The sequence below is a fragment of the Pristiophorus japonicus genome, chromosome 7, assembly GCF_044704955.1.
Source record: "Pristiophorus japonicus isolate sPriJap1 chromosome 7, sPriJap1.hap1, whole genome shotgun sequence".
NCBI classification, from domain to species: Eukaryota; Metazoa; Chordata; class Chondrichthyes; family Pristiophoridae; genus Pristiophorus; species Pristiophorus japonicus.
In genome coordinates this window covers 205,850,076-205,866,179 of record NC_091983.1, presented here as the reverse complement: position 1 = coordinate 205,866,179, position 16,104 = coordinate 205,850,076, and the positions used below count along the sequence as shown (strand labels likewise).

The 16,104-nt window shown below is 48.3% G+C and overlaps 1 protein-coding gene across 3 annotated transcripts in view; it reads right to left on the bottom strand.

Moving 5' to 3' along the window:
- The window catches only part of LOC139267426 (TOG array regulator of axonemal microtubules protein 2-like), a 191,086-nt gene that overhangs the window by 133,194 nt on the left and 41,788 nt on the right, over nt 1-16,104 (bottom strand). Inside the window, exons 1-2 of one of the 3 annotated variants that reach the window (XM_070885737.1) lie at nt 11,840-11,889; nt 11,082-11,125 (exon numbers count right to left, since the gene is read on the bottom strand). The exons of the other annotated variants lie outside the window; for them this stretch is intronic. The gene's annotated coding sequence lies outside the window, so the exon portion shown is untranslated. Of the gene's footprint in view, nt 1-11,081; nt 11,126-11,839; nt 11,890-16,104 lie in introns of those variants that run through there. 3 annotated transcript variants of the gene reach the window in all.

The following is a 16,104-nucleotide window of genomic DNA, read 5'->3' as shown; positions in this document are numbered from 1 at the left end:
CTGTAATTGGCAGCGCAGCAGTAAAAGTCTCCTATGATGGAGCAGTGCACGAATTCCCACTATGGATTGTACCAGGAGATGGCCCCATACTGTTCGGCAGAAGCTGGCTAGGAAAAATCCGCTGGACTAGGACGACATCCTAGCGCTCTCGTCCATATGCCCAGATTCTGAGCAAGTTCCGTCGTTGTTTGAGCCAGGCATCGGAAGTTTCTCGGGGGCGAAGGTGCAGATCCACTTGGTTCCCGATATACAACCCATCCACCACAAGGCACGGGCGGTACTGTACATGATGGGTGAGAAAGTGGAAATTGAGCTGGACAGGCTGCAGCGAGAAGGTATCATCACGTCGGTGGAGTTCAACAAGTGGGCCAGTCCAATTGTTCCGGTTCTCAAAGGCGATGGCACGGTCAGAATTTGTGGGGACTATAAAGTAACGATTAACTGTTTTTCGCTACAGGACCAGTACCCGCTACCCAAGGCAGATGACCTATTTGCGACCCTGGCTGGAGGAAAGATGTTCACCAAGTTGGACCTGACCTCGGCCTACATGACGCAGGAGCTGGCGGAATCTTCAAAAGGCCTCATCTGCAGCAACACGCACAAAGGTCTGTTCATTGACAATAGATGCCTGTTTGGGATTTGATCGGCCGTGGCTATTTTTCAAAGGAATATGGAGAGTCTGCTAAAGTCGGTTCCTCGCACCGTGGTTTTCCAGGGTGACATACTAGTCACAGGTCGGGACACCATCGAACACTTGCAGAACCTGGAAGAGGTTCTAAGTCGGCTAGATCATGTAGAACTCAGGTTGAAACGCTCGAAGTGTGTTTTCCTGGCACCAGAGGTCGAGTTCTTAGGGAGAACAATTGTGGCATCAGACCCACTGACGCCAAGACGGAGGCCAGCAAGAACGTGCCGAGACCACAGAACGTGACGGAGCTGTGGTCGTTCCTGGGACTCCTCAACTATTTTGGTAATTTCCTACACGGGTTAAGCACCTTGCTAGAACCTCTACATGTTCTGCTACACAAGGGAGATGACTGGGTATGGGGTAATCACAAGAGGCTGCTTTTGAGAAAGCCAGAAATCTGTTATGTTCCAACAAACTGCTTGTTCTGTATAACCCATATAAACGTATAGTGGTAGTTTGCGATGCATCTTCGTACGGGGTCAGGGTGTGTGTTACAACAAGCAAACGAATCGGAAACATTGCAACCAGTCGCTATGCATCCAGGAGTTTGTCCAAGGCCGAAAGGGCCGACAGTATGATTGAAAAAGAAGCTCTGGCATGCATTTACAGGGTGAAAAAATGCACCAGTATCTGTTTGGTCTCAAGTTTGAGTTAGAAACTGACCAGAAGCCGCTCATATCGCTATTGTCAGAGAGCAAAGGGATTAATACCAATGCTTCTGCCCGTATCCAAAGATGGGCACTTACGCTGTCTGCATATAACTATGTAATCCGCCACAGACCAGGCACAGAGAACTGCGCTGATGCTCTCAGTTAGCTACCATTGCCCACCACCGGGGTGGAAATGGCACGGCCTGCAGACTTGATCTTAGTGACGGATGCATTTGAAAACAAAAAGTCACCCGTTACGGCCCGCCAGATCAGGAACTGGACCCAGGATCCTTTACTGTCCCTTGTAAAAAAACTGTCCTCCATGGGAGCTGGTACAGCGTCCCAGCGGAAATGCATGAAGAGATCAAGCCGTTCCAGCGGCGCAAAAACGAAATGTCCATGCAGGCAGACTGTCTTTTGTGGGGCAATCACGTGGTTTTGCCTAAGAAAAGCAGGGAAACGTTCATACGCGACCTACAAAGTACCCACCCAGGCATAGTAATGATGAAAGCTATAGCCAGATCCCATGTGTGGTGGCCCGGCATCGACTCAGATTTGGAGTCATGCATGCGCCAATACATCACATGCTCTCAGCTGAGCAATGCACCCAGGAATGCACCGCTAAGTTAGAAACATGGAAACATAGAAAATAGGTGCAGGAGTAGGCCATTCGGCCCTTCTAGCCTGCACCACCATTCAATGAGTTCATGGCTGAACATGCAACTTCAGTACCCCATTCCTGCTTTCTCGCCATACCCCTTGATCCCCCTAGTAGTAAGGATTACATCTAACTCCTTTTTGAATATATTTAGTGAATTGCCCTCAACAACTTTCTGTGGTAGAAATTCCACAGGTTCACCACTCTCTGGGTGAAGAAGTTTCTCCTCATCTCGGTCCTAAATGGCTTACCCCTTATCCTTAGACTGTGACCCCTGGTTCTGGACTTCCCCAACATTGGGAACATTCTTCCTGCATCTAACCTGTCTAAACCCATCAGAATTTTAAATGTTTTTACGAGGTCCCCTCTCATTCTTCTGAACTCCAGTGAATACAAGCCCAGTTGATCCAGTCTTTCTTGATAGGTCAGTCCCGCCATCCCGGGAATCAGTCTGGTGAATCTTCGCTGCACTCCCTCAATAGCAAGAATGTCCTTCCTCAGGTTAGGAGACCAAAACTGTACACAATACTCCAGGTGTGGCCTCACCAAGGCCCTGTACAACTGTAGCAACACCTCCCTGCCCCTGTACTCAAATCCCCTCGCTATGAAGGCCAACCTGCCATTTGCTTTCTTAACCGCCTGCTGTACCTGCATGCCAACCTTCAATGACTGATGTACCATGACACCCAGGTCTCGTTGCACCTCCCCTTTTCCTAATCTGTCACCATTCAGATAATAGTCTGTCTCTCTGTTTTTACCACCAAAGTGGATAACCTCACATTATACTTCATCTGCCATGCATTTGCCCACTCACCTAACCTATCCAAGTCGCTCTGCAGCCTCATAGCATCCTCCTCGCAGCTCACACTGCCACCCAACTTAGTGTCATCCGCAAATTTGGAGATACTACATTTAATCCCCTCGTCTAAATCATTAATGTACAGTGTAAACAGCTGGGGCCCCAGCACAGAACCTTGCGGTACCCCACTAGTCACTGCCTGCCATTCTGAAAAGTACCCATTTACTCCTACTCTTTGCTTCCTGTCTGACAACCAGTTCTCAATCCATGCCAGCACACTACCCCCAATCCCATGTGCTTTAACTTTGCACATCAATCTCTTGTGTGGGACCTTGTCGAAAGCCTTCTGAAAGTCCAAATATACCACATCAACTGGTTCTCCCTTGTCCACTCTACTGGAAACATCCTCAAAAAATTCCAGAAGATTTGTCAAGCATGATTTCCCTTTCACAAATCCATGCTGACTTGGACCTATCATGTCACCTCTTTCCAAATGCGCTGCTATGACATCCTTAATAATTGATTCCATCATTTTACCCACTACTGAGGTCAGGTTGACCGGTCTATAATTCCCTGTTTTCTCTCTCCCTCCTTTTTTAAAAAGTTTGTGGTCATGGCCCTCCAAACCGTGGTCTAGGATCCATGTTGACTTTGCGGGCCCATTTCTAGGCAAAATGTTTTTGGTTGTTGTCGATGCTGATTCAAAACGGATTGAGTGTGTACTAATGTCTGTAAGCACGTCCACTGCCACCATCGAAAGCCTACGAGCCATGTTCACCATGCATGGCCTGCCTGATGTCCTTGTCAGCGACAATGGGCCATGCTTCACCAGTGCTGAATTTAAGGAATTCATGACCCCTAATGGGATCAAGCACATCTGCCCCGTTCAAGCCCGCATCCAACGGCGAGACAGAACGGGCAGTCCAAACCATCAAGCAAAGCTTGAAACGTGTGTCAGAAGGCTCCCTGCAGACCCGCCTGTCCCGAGTCCTGCTCAGCTACCGCATAAGACCCCACTCGCTCACTGGGGTTCACCCAGCCGAGCTGCTCATGAAAAGGGTGCTCAAAACAAGGCTCTCTCTTGTCCACCCTGATCTCCATGATCACGTCGAGGACAGGCGGCATAAACAAAGCATGTACCATGATCGCGCAAACTTGAAGTCAATGAACCTGTATTTGTACTCAACTATGGACATGGTCCCAAATGCCTTGCTGGCACTGTCATTGCCAAAGAAGAGAGTAGGGTGTTTCAGGTCAAACTTGCTAATGGACTAGCTTGCACAAAGCATTTGGACCAAACCAAACTGCGATTCACAGACAGCCACGAGCAACCCAAAGAGGACACCACCAACTTCAACCTTCCAACACACACACAAGTGGCAACCAACATCACGGTTGGCCACGAAGCTGAACTCACCATTCCCAGCAACCCAGCAAGGCCAGCTGCCCAGCGAAGAACCAACTAACTCACCCACACCTGCATTTGTACCGAGACGATCGACAAGGGATCGAAAAGCCCCAGATCGTCTCACCCAGTAAATAAGTGTACTATTGACTTTGGGAGAGAGTGATGTTATATATGCAACCCTGTTGGAGTCCCAAGAAATCCCAGCATCCCTTGGGAGCACTGTATATAAGAAGGTCTCCCATGCTGTACGAGCACTCTGGAGTTTGAATAAAGGAGCTAAGGTCACATTTACTCATGTCTACAGTACTCAGTTACATTACTTTATTATGAACATATAGAGTGTATAATCATGTCATCCAGCACATCCACAGCTACCATTGAGAATCTCAGTGTCATGTTCGCGACACATGGTCTGCCTGACATCGTTGTTAGCGACAACGGATCGTGCTTCATCAGTCAGAAGTTTCAAGAGTTCATGAAACTCAACGTAAGGTCAGCACCATTCAAACCTGCATCCAATGGGCAAGCAGAATGTGCTGTCCAATCATAAAGCAGAGTATGAAGTGAGTAACCCAAGGGTCACTGCAGACCCACCTGTCATGCATACTGCTTAGTTACAGGACAAGCCCACACACGCTTACCAGGGTCTGCTTGCTGAACTAATGATGAAGAGAGGTCTTAAGACCAAGCTATTTCTTGTACACCCTAACTTGAATAATCATGTTGAATATAGAAGACAAAGTCAGCAAGGCTATCACGATCGCGCAGCTATGTCACGCAATATTTCTGTAAATGATCCTGTATATGTTCTGAATTATGGTCAGGATCCCAAGTGGATCGCTGGCCAAGGATGGCAATAGAGTATTTATTGTCAAGCTCAAAAATAGGCAAACATGCAGGAAACATATGGATCAGACAAAGCTGCGTCACACAGACAAACCGGAACAGTCGGAGGAAGAGACAATCGACGACCAACCAACCTAACCCCAGTCATCAGAGGACTCAGTGGTCATCAGTGAATCGGGAATTTCAATCACTGACATGTTCAATGAAAATGGACTTTCAATCCCTGACATGGCCATTGCCACTCCCACCAGGTCAGCCACCCAGCCACTAGTCACAACAGACTCTGAACACTCATCCAGGGCTGGAGTTGAACTGAGACGGTCAACCCGGGAGTGTAAAACATCGGACCATCTCAATTTGTAAAAGACTGTGTTAAGATCTCAGAGGGAGGTATTGTCATGTATGTACTTTTGGGATCACTAGCCACTAGATGGCGTCACTGTTGGAGGCCATTGGGTTGCATGCACGTGTGTGCAGCTCAAACATAAAAGGCCAGCCATTTTGTATATTAGTCACTTTGAGCCTTAATAAAGCAGAGCCAAGGTCATACCTCTTGGAGTTAAACAGTACTCAGTCTAACAGTTATTGCATACACAACACACCTGAAGGACTGTTCCGCTGGTAATGATGCACTCCTCCCATTCCAATGATGAACGGTCAGACTAGACTCTAACTGCAACCTTCTCGCTCAGAGACAAGAGGATTATCAACTGTGCTGAGAATAGAAAGAAAGGAGTTGCTCCGTTTTTTTGGATCAACTAGATTTTTTTGGAGTAACTTAAAAATTGCAATTCTCCCATTTAAGTTGCTCCAGTATAAGTGAGTTAGTTAGGTTTTTTTTTTAGTTCAGTTTTTTTTTTCAAAAGGGGGCGTTACCAGCCACTTATGCCTGTTTTGGCCATTTAAACAAGTTTAGCCAGCTAAAACTTACTCCAAACTAAGCTAGGCCAGAGTAAGTGGCCACTTTTGTACGTTCTGAAAAACTCTGCGGTGAATGAAGAGATCAGCGCAGGTAGCCTCCAAATGACAGTGTTATGATAGGAATGCTAGTTTTTTTTTAAATCCCAAGCAGCGAGACTGGACAGGGTGTAGGTAATATCAGCCTGATTAAACTGAGTATATTTTTAGTAAAGATAGCTAGATATTAAAGTACTGGAAGATCTTTGAAGATTTTTTCTCCCCCGCCGGATCAAAACTCTTCCCCTTCCCTGCCCCCCTCCCAAAACTCTTCCTCTTCCCCCCTGCCCCCCCCCCACCTTTGCAATGTCGGAAATGTGACAGCCAATTTGCGCACAGCAAGCTGCCACAGACATGACCAGATTAACTATTTTAGTGAGGTTGGGTGAGGGATAAATCTTGGCCAAGACACCGGGGAGAACACCTCGAAATAGTGCCATGGGATCTTTTACGTACACCTGAGAGAGCAGATGGGGCCTCAGTTTAACGTCTCATCTGAAAGAGGGGAAAAAGAATTGCTTGTTAAAATGGCCAACGGACATCTCTGACAAATAACCAGTAAAGTTTCACAGCGTGTGTGCTATAACTCACAAGACATTAAAACCACTCAATTACCTTAAACACTCCATTCACACCGACCTTTGTGACTCCCTGCTCCACAATCATTTGTTCTTGCTGTTTGCAAACTTCACTCCCCTCACATTTCTCTTTCATCTTGTTTCAAACAGGCCAGGAGAAGTAAAGTTCGGCAGCTCCGCTCCGCTCTCGATCACATGCCACTTGTGTGTGGGTAAAAGGAAGCTTTGTAAAATGCAGCCAGATGATCAGTAAAGGTAAAATAAACAGGAACAGGTATAGAACAAACAGCGTTGCATAGCAACCATGAATCAGAGTCGGCTCTCAGAATGTAGCAAGGATTAGGTATGAAGGAAGAACAGATCATATAATTATTAAACAAGAGTAGCTAACAGTGTGTGTACTCGAGGACTAAAGAAGCAGCCTTTGTTCAGCTGTCACCAAGTGTTTTCCATTGTTGTTTACGTAGACAATCATTGACTGGAATATTCCAAATATTAAGTGGCTGGAACATTGCCCTCTGGGATTCAAGAACTGTTATGTCATTAATACTCTTATGTATGAGTCCACGAGGTCTAGTATTGTTGTGACCTTAGTCCCAACTTAGTGTAACTCCAGAGTGAGGCACAAGCATGGTGAGCAGCCTTTTATACTGGGCTATGCAGGTAACCCTCAGGTCTCCCACCGCAGTGCCCTCTGGTGCACACTTTATATGACTATACAGTTAGTATACATGGTCTACATACTTGACATCACTTCCCCCCAAGTCTTTAATGCAAATTGACTCATACATTGATGGTGACCTGGACTTTTCTCTTCCTGACCATTGGAGGGTCGCTTCTAGCTTGGGTGGGTTGGTAGTGAAATTTTTTGCCAGTGGAGGTCCCCGTGGTTTCTGGTTGTGAGTCCATGACGACTCCATTCTCCCCCCCCACACAGAGATCATGCTAATGACCCATTACATGCAAGTTGCATTCAAGTTCATCACATGGGTTTTACATTTATATCTTGGTACATTTGTTGGGTGGATTACAGTTGCATTTCTTTTTGTGTGGTACATTTGCATGAATCTGCCCTTTAACTCAGAGTCCGCCGAGGGGTGCAAACGTAAGTCAAGTAGCTCCATGCTGGCATTGCGGAGGTAATCACAGGGGTCATCAGTGTTGGTTCAGAGACTATGTGTGCAAAGGCTGCAGCACAAAGTGTCACCTCCAGTGAATGTGCAAAAGAGCTGTGACTCACCACGTGGAAGAGTCAGCAGATGGCAGTGAATCCAGCGAGATGGCTGGAGAGGTAGCTCAGTCCCAGGACGAAGTGGATGGAGTATATACCTGCACCACAGATTGTCCTCCAGTGATAATGGAAGTCAAGATAAATGGCATTCCAGTCTTCATGGAAGTGGACACGGGGGCGAGTCAGTCAGTAATGAGCCAGGAAGCCTTTGAGAGGCTATGGAACGATCAAGCTGAACGACCCAAGCTGGTCCCAGTTCAGGCAAAGCTGCACACCTACACCAAGGAACTGATATCAGTTGTTGGTAGTGTGGATGTAAGTGTATCCCATGATGGCGCGGTGCACAATTTACCATTGTGGATTGTTCCAGGTGATGGATCAACGCTACTTGGAAGAAGATGGATGGGGAAGATTCATTGGAACTGGGAAGATTTCATCCCTCCAGCGATCGACGTCCCCCGTGCTCAAAGGCAGAGCAAGCCCCCACCTTCGATTGGACCAGAGTTTTGGATCGATAATAATAGACCCAGGTTCGGGATCTGGATGAATGTTAAATAAGAGACAAGACAAATGAAGTAAAGAATAAGATACCGTTTACTGAGAGAAAAGAAACATAATAATATATTTTTACGAAGAAAAGAGAAGTATGATAAGATGCAACAAAGCTCACGGCCTTCAGCCCGTCGGGAACTCCACAACGACGGCTGGTCAGGAGCATCGGGGGTCCCGGCACCGCTCGCGAATCACGGTCCAAGATGAAGTTCGAAAAGCTATGGGACAGTGCCGCTCCTTTATACTATTAAACAAAACATGGGTGCATGTGGCTTATGGCCAACTCCTAATCTGTAAGGTCCCAGCTGTTTGTCCACAAAGCATGAGACCTTGAGGCGCCGACCGTCTCATAACAAGCTGGTGTGCGTCCCAAGGTCGCTTGCCTCTCTCGCTATAGCAACAACATTCTACGGTGCATGAAGCAGAGACACACTGTAAATGACTAAATACCATAATTAACCCTACGTGATTAACCCTATACAATACAACCAGGCACTGGAGAGCAGATCCGCGCAACCCCAGAGGCACAGACCGCTAATCACGACTACATGGCGATGATCCGGCTGAGACGACCTGAATGCACCTTCCCAGTTTCAGTGGCAGGACTCCTGGGGAGGAAGATTGGATCCAAGGGCGCCTTCCTAGCTTCAGTGGCAGAATTCCTGGGAAAGAAGATTGCGGCAGTCGACATCATGGACAGGGAAAAAATGCCATCCAAACCATGAGGTGCAGCGCTAATGGAGCAACGACACGTGGTTCCACGCAAGGAAGACGATTGGGGTAAAAGTAGTAAGGCCATTTTACAGGGGGCCAGCAACCCGCCATTTTTGAATGAACTGCTTCAAATTGGTAAGCAATGTAAAGGTCCAGCTTTAACGAGCAAAATGTTGTTGAGCGATGTCGGGTGCAAATTGTAATCAGCCAATGTAGCGGGCGAACACCTAAAGGTCATATTCAGATCTAGTGGGCTACCCAATACTGCAGTCTGCGTACCCAGGATCAGAACGATATATCATAAAGTGTCCCCACAGCTGACAAAAGTAGACAAGCCGCAGAGTAAACAATCCCCGGAGAGCAGAGGCAGATTCACATTTAACAGTTCTGCCTGTGAAAGGCACCATTCTATTTACAGTACTTGCTGGGTTTGAGACCTGAGAGTGAGTCATCATCTGCTTGGAGCTGCAGCTTGAGGACATGAACGCCTGGCTGATGCTGATGGCCTTCTGCAGAGTGACGGTGGTTTCGGCAGACAGTAGCCTGTGAAGAAGGGTCTCATGACCGATGCCAATTATGAAGAAGTTCCGCAACGCATCGGCGAGGGATGCGCCGAATTCACACAGTCCTGCCAGCCTCCTGAGGTCGGCAGCATACTTCGTGATTTCTTGGCCCTCAGGGCGGTGCTGAGTATAAAATCGATGCCTGGCCGTGAGGATGCTCTCCTTCAGTTTGAGTTGGTCCCGAATTAGCACTTTCAGCTCCTCGTATAACTAGGTCGTTGTTTTCTCTGGTGCAAGCAAGTCCCTGACGAGGCCATAGACTGCGGGCCCACAACTGGTCAACAGGATAGCTCTGCGGTTATCTGTCAGCGTGGCTGGATCATCGCCTACCAGGTCGTTTGCTACGAAATATTGGTCAAGCCGCTCCATAAAGGCTTCCCAATCTTCACCCTCTGAGAACTTTTCTAATGCACCAACGTTAGTCATTTTTGCGTGAAAGTTCGTAATCTCGTCGCCAGTTGTTATGCCTTTAATACTCTTATGAATGACTCCACGAGTTCTAGTATTGTACTTGAGCTGTTGTGACCTTAATCCCATTTATTGTAACTCCAGAGTGAGGCACAAGCATGGTGGGCAGCCTTTTATACTGGGCCCTGCACAACTATGCAGGGCCTCTGGTGGCACACCTTATGTGACTATACAGTTAGTATACATGGTCTACATACATGACAAGAACCAACCCAGAGTGAAACACATCTATGAAGCAGGGCTGTGTGCGTGTGAGAATCTGGGCTCTGTGGCCGTGAAATTCGGCCCGTTTGCGCTGGCCAGTTTGGATGAAAACATGGCGGCAGCCTTGCTTAGGCCCACTTCCAGCCTGGAACACGGTGACCACCATTTTTGGTAGGTCGACAGCACTGCCGTTGTCTGCTCTCGCTCCAGATTTGGAAAATTAGTTAAATCATGACGTCAATTAGAGTGCAATGTTGAATTGACGCACATCCTGCTATTTTGGACACCGGCACTCCTTTTAGCGCTCTCTCCATAGCACGCATGGCAGAACATGCATGCAAGAACCCCCGTCCAGCACTTCTTAAAGAGACACAGGCAACTTTCAGGTAAGTTTAGATATTTGGTTTTGTACTGGTTTCTTTACATTTTATTGGAGTAGTGGCTTGATGTAAGACATTTAAAGGCTCTTTAAGGAAGGTCTCTGAGAACATCACTTACTCCCAGTCCTGGGGCCTTTAGTTGCAGTTCCCCTTGGGCTGCAACATCACATGTGTTGGAGTAGAGGTAGCAAAGGGGACTAGCTGAACACAGGAGGAGGAGGAGGAGGAGGAGGAGGAGGAGGAGGAAGAAGCGGAGGAGGAGGAAGCGGCAGGAAGGAGTCAACCCAGACAGCCCCTTTCTGGCCAGGACATCCGGAATAGAATCATCTGCCTGCTGTACCGGTACAACCCAAATTCCACTTTCAACATTTGTCCCACACCTTACCTTCCCTCTGTTACTGACCATCACAGCGTCCTCTTGGCCACATGCTGAAATAAAAGCCACCACAAAGTAAACTTTCTGATCCAACTTTATCCTTAGATACATCCAATATTACATCAAAAAAATCAACTAATCACCCTTGTGCATTCCTTTGGTGACTGTCTTGCATGTGCATTTACCTATCCTAGTGAAGTCACACAGTGCTACCCCAGTACTTGCAGCATGACTGGTGAAAGGTTGCTAACTTTCAGTGGGGGACACTGCAGATAGACCTCAAGAAGCTGGTGGCTGGGAATGTGAAATCAAGTGACTTGTGTTTCTCCTTTTTCTTCTGAACTCTCCTCTCCCTTTTCTTGTTTACCTATTGGCTGGGCAGGCTGGATTACTTTGGTGTCTGAAATGAGGAAAGCACAAGACTAGGGTGGTGTTGGGAGGAGGGGAGTAAAGAAAGCTTACACCATGTGCAGCTTGTCAGTCAGAAGAGATTGTGGGATGAGGGGTAAGTGGGATGTGAGATGGAGGATAACGTATGAGGATACCGACATCTTGTATTCCTCCAGCCCCGCTGCTGGCCACAGGCTCAGCCATGTCCCTGCTAAGAATGGCCGGCACCGTCTCCTCCAAGGGGCTGAGGTGAAGCTAGGAATGGGAGGTGTGCCTCGTGTTTTATGCAGATTTTTAGTATGTGAGTGATGGGGGAGGGTGTGTGAGGCTAGTGGTACAGTTGGTAGGAGATGGCTCTTGAAGATGCATTCACTGACCGTGACCACTCATCTGAGGTCATGAAACTTCCTTGGGCACTGGAGCCAGGTCACAGGGGTGACACTGCTGGCAGTGACGGCCTCGGCGATCTGGTCCCACATCATTCTTTCTGGAAGGCCTCCTAGCTCCTGCGGGTAGAGGACCTCTCTTCCAGTGTTCACCAGCTGCACAAAGGTCAAGTGATGCATCCTGGTTACTGCACAAGATAAAAGTTCACAGAGCTGGGGGTAATATATTAGCATGGATAGAGGATTGGCTAACTAACAGAGAACAGAGAGTTAGGATAAATGGTTCATTCTCTGGTTGGCAACCAGTAACTAATGGGGTGCCGCAGGGATCAGTGCTGGGACCACAACTATTTACAATCTATATTAATGACTTGAAAGAAGGGACTGAGTGTAACGTAGCCAAGTTTGCTAGTATACAAATATGGGAGGAAAAGCAATGTGTGAGAAGGACGCAAAAAATCTGCAAAAGGTCATAGAAAGGCTAAGTGAGTGGGCAAAAATTTGGCGGATGGAGTATAATGTTGGAAAGTGTGAGGTCATGCACTTTGGCAGGAAAAATCAAAGAGCAAGTTATTAGTTAAATGGAGGGGCCGCCCATTTAAAACAGATATGAGGAGAAATTTCTTATCTGAGGGTTGTAAATCTGTGGAATTCGCTGCCTCAGAGAGCTGTGGAAGTTGCAACATTGAATAAATTTAAGACAGAAATAGACAGTTTCTTAAACGATAAGGGGATAAGGGGTTATGGGGAGCGAGCGGGGAAGTGGAGCTGAGTCCATGATCAGATCAGCCATGATCTTATTAAATGGCGAAGCAGGCTCGAGGGGCCGTATGGCCTACTCCTGGCCATGTTCTCACTGGAAAAAGGAGGCCGAGAGGGGATGTGAGGTTAGGTGATGTGAATGGCCTCCTGGGTGTGATACTGGAGGGTAACCACGACCCAGGAGAATGCATCCCAACACAGGAGAGGAGAGGGGAAGCATTGGGACAAATTAAATAGCAGCATTGGTTTGACCTAGTAGCCCAATCTTTCTGGTGGGCTGGCTGATCCAAATCTCCGCCCCCTGCACTACTTACCCTGGCCATGTTGATTAATGTATGTTGGGCCCAGCTAGTAACAAGCACAGCTCAGCAGGTGATCTTTTATCGATTTCCTAAGTCATTATCTCCAAAATATGCCTTCTCCAGTGAGGCAGTGAGGGGCTGGGTTTTCAAATCACACCAGTTATTATTTGATGATCGTTACTTGTTCCAGTTCTAAACAATGTCTACTAACCCCGGTGATGACTGGGCTCCTTGTATTAATTTTTGCCCTGCTATCCTGAAAGTGCTGATTCTCGAGTCTGAATGTGGCCTCTGGCAAGGCAGGAGGACAAATCCAACTTTAAGTGAGGACCTGTCTCCGCCAGGCGGGGGGAGTTAAAATCAGGGTCATAGTACGTATACAGACACAATGTGGTGTGCAGACAGACACTATATTTTGTGCCTGTGGATAATGTACACACTTGTACGCTCTCGAATGCTCTGCCCTCTGCATCTTCAATACACCGGTAAAGTGACACTCCCTTCAGCCACCTGAGGAAAAGTGTTTTAAGACCAGGTTCTCAAATCTGCCACCAAGCTCATGGTCTACAGGGCTGTAGTAATGCCTGCCCTCCTGTATGGCTCAGAGACATGGACCATGTACAGTAGACACCTCAAGTCGCTGGAGAAATAGCACCAATGATGTCTGCGCAAAATCCTACAAATCCCCTGGGAGGACAGACGCACCAACATTAGCGTCCTCGACCAGGCCAACATCCCCAGCATTGAAGCACTGACCACACTTGATCAGATCCGCTGAGCAGGCCACATTGTCTGCATGCCAGACACGAGACTCCCAAAGCAAGCGCTCTACTCGGAACTCCTTCACGACAAACCAGCCAAAGGTGGGCAGAGAAAACATTACAAAGACACCTCTTGTGTCCTTAGATGCTCTAGTAATGACTCCACGAGGCAATGTGTTGTACTTGAACTGCAGTGACCTTAGTCCTTTATTTGTTAACTCCAGAGTGAGGATCACACCTGGTGGCCTGCCTTTTATACTAGGCCAGGCACACCTGTACAGGTAACCTACAAGTCTCCCACTGCTGTGCCCTCTGGTGGCACACCTTGTGATAATACCAACAGTAGCCATGTAGGATACATTACATCACTCTCCCCTCAGCCTTTAGTACAAATCGCCTCTGCATTGACTGTGTTCTGGGTTTAGCTCTAAGTGGGCTCTGTCTGGTTGACCCTTGGCATGTCGTTTCAATCTTGGATGAGTGGTTGGTGTAGTAGAGTGCTGGTGGTTGCTGGAGTGTCCCTGACCACTCCATTCTCCACCCCCCCCGCCCCCCACCCCACGCCCACATCGACTATGGCGGAGGCTCATAGCATTCAAGTTCAGGAAAACAAGTTTGCATTACATTGTGGTTCCGTTGTGAGACAAGTACGTTAGACTGGTGAGATGCCTTATCGATGTAGTGACCGGTGCGTAAGGACAAACTAGTTCCAGAACTGCTGGATTGTGTCCCTGCAGTCTGGTGGCTGCTCAGTGCCCAGTGCTGTCAGTGGGAACCCGGTTGGATCGAGTTGCCTGCTCTCTGGGCTGGTGCCGTGGTCCCTAGCATCGGGCCTGTTCACAGATGCCTGTGACCTCCCTGTCCTTTCTTTGTGTCCTGGGTCGCTGCTGCTTCCTGAGGAGCTGTCGCCTATCAGTGCATAAGGGACTGCTGACTCACTGGCCTGGGAGTTGTTTGGTTTGGGTTCTTGGCTGTCTTGGTCCCCTTTGGGGGAAACTGTGGCGGGTGACCCTTCGTTTACGGGTATGGCCTTGGTGGCGATGGGATCTGGAGACTACGCCTTAGCACAGTCTGCTACTTCAGGCTCGTGGCTGTTGGTGCCATCGGGTGCCTGAGAGGTAAAGCCGATCAGGGGCAGGGTATCAATACTGGTGCCATTGCCCTGCTGAGGTCGCTTGCTCTGTAGCTCGTGTGTGTTGGCTGTTTGTGGCCACACTCCATGGTGCATGACTCTGGTCCCCGGGACGCTGGCTACAGCATTGGGTAGCTCGCTGGACCTATGTGCTCCCGATGGGTGTCTGCCCGCTGCATTGGCTGCGTGCAGTTGAATCCTGCATTGCACAACTTTTCATTACTTATGATGAACACTCTGCGGGTCCAATCGCGATCGCGCGACTTTTCCTCGCTGGTTGCATGTGCACACTTCAGATCATCAATTACACATTTTACATGATCAATTACACATTTTGTCTCTGACTTACAGTTGCTATTACATTGCTTAAGTGCGTGCAACTGTCCCTTTAATTGTAGTGGGTGGCAGGCCTCCTTTAAGAGAGTGTTGCTTTCTTTACCCCAATCCGCTTCTCCGTTTGGTGCCACGTGTTGCTCCATCAGCGCTGCACCTCGTGATCTGGCCGCGGCCATCTTTGTCTTCAGCGCCTCACCTCGTGGTTTGGGCACCATCTTTCCTCCATCCATGATGTCGACGGCAGTGATCCTCTTCTCCCCGGGTTCTGCCACCGAAGCTGGGAAGTCGCCACTGGATCCAATTTTCTTCTTAGGAGTCCTGCCACTGGAGCCTGGAAGGTTCGTTCGGGTCGTCTCAGCTGGATCATCACCACGCAGTCGTGCTGAGCGGTCTGTGATTCGGGTGCCATGCTGATCTGCTCTCTGGTGCCGGGTCCACACTCAGATGAGGACTTGCTTTGACTCTGAGCGCAGAGGACGTCAATCGCTGGAGAGGTGAAGTTTTCCCACTTCCAATGGATCTTCTCCATCCACCTTCTGCCGAGCAGCGTTGGTCCATCACCGGCAACAATCCACAGAGGTAACTTGTGCACCATGCCATCATGGAGTACCTTTACATTCGCAATACCAATGACTGGGATAATTTCATCGGTGTAGGTGCACAGCTTTGCCTGAACCGGGACCAACTCGGGTCGTTCAGCTTGATTGTCCCATAGCCTCTCAAAGGCTTCTTGATTCATCACTGACTGGCTCACCCCCGTGTCCACTTCCATGAAGACTGGAACGCCATCTATCTCGACTTCCATCTTCAGCACGGAATACTCGGTGGTGCAGGTAAACATGCTATATACCTCCCAGTGGGGTTGAGCTGCCTCTCTGCCTATCGAATCATAATCCGCGCTGGATTCCTGGCCATCTGCAGACTCTTCATCGACACAGTGAGTCATATTTCACTTACACATTC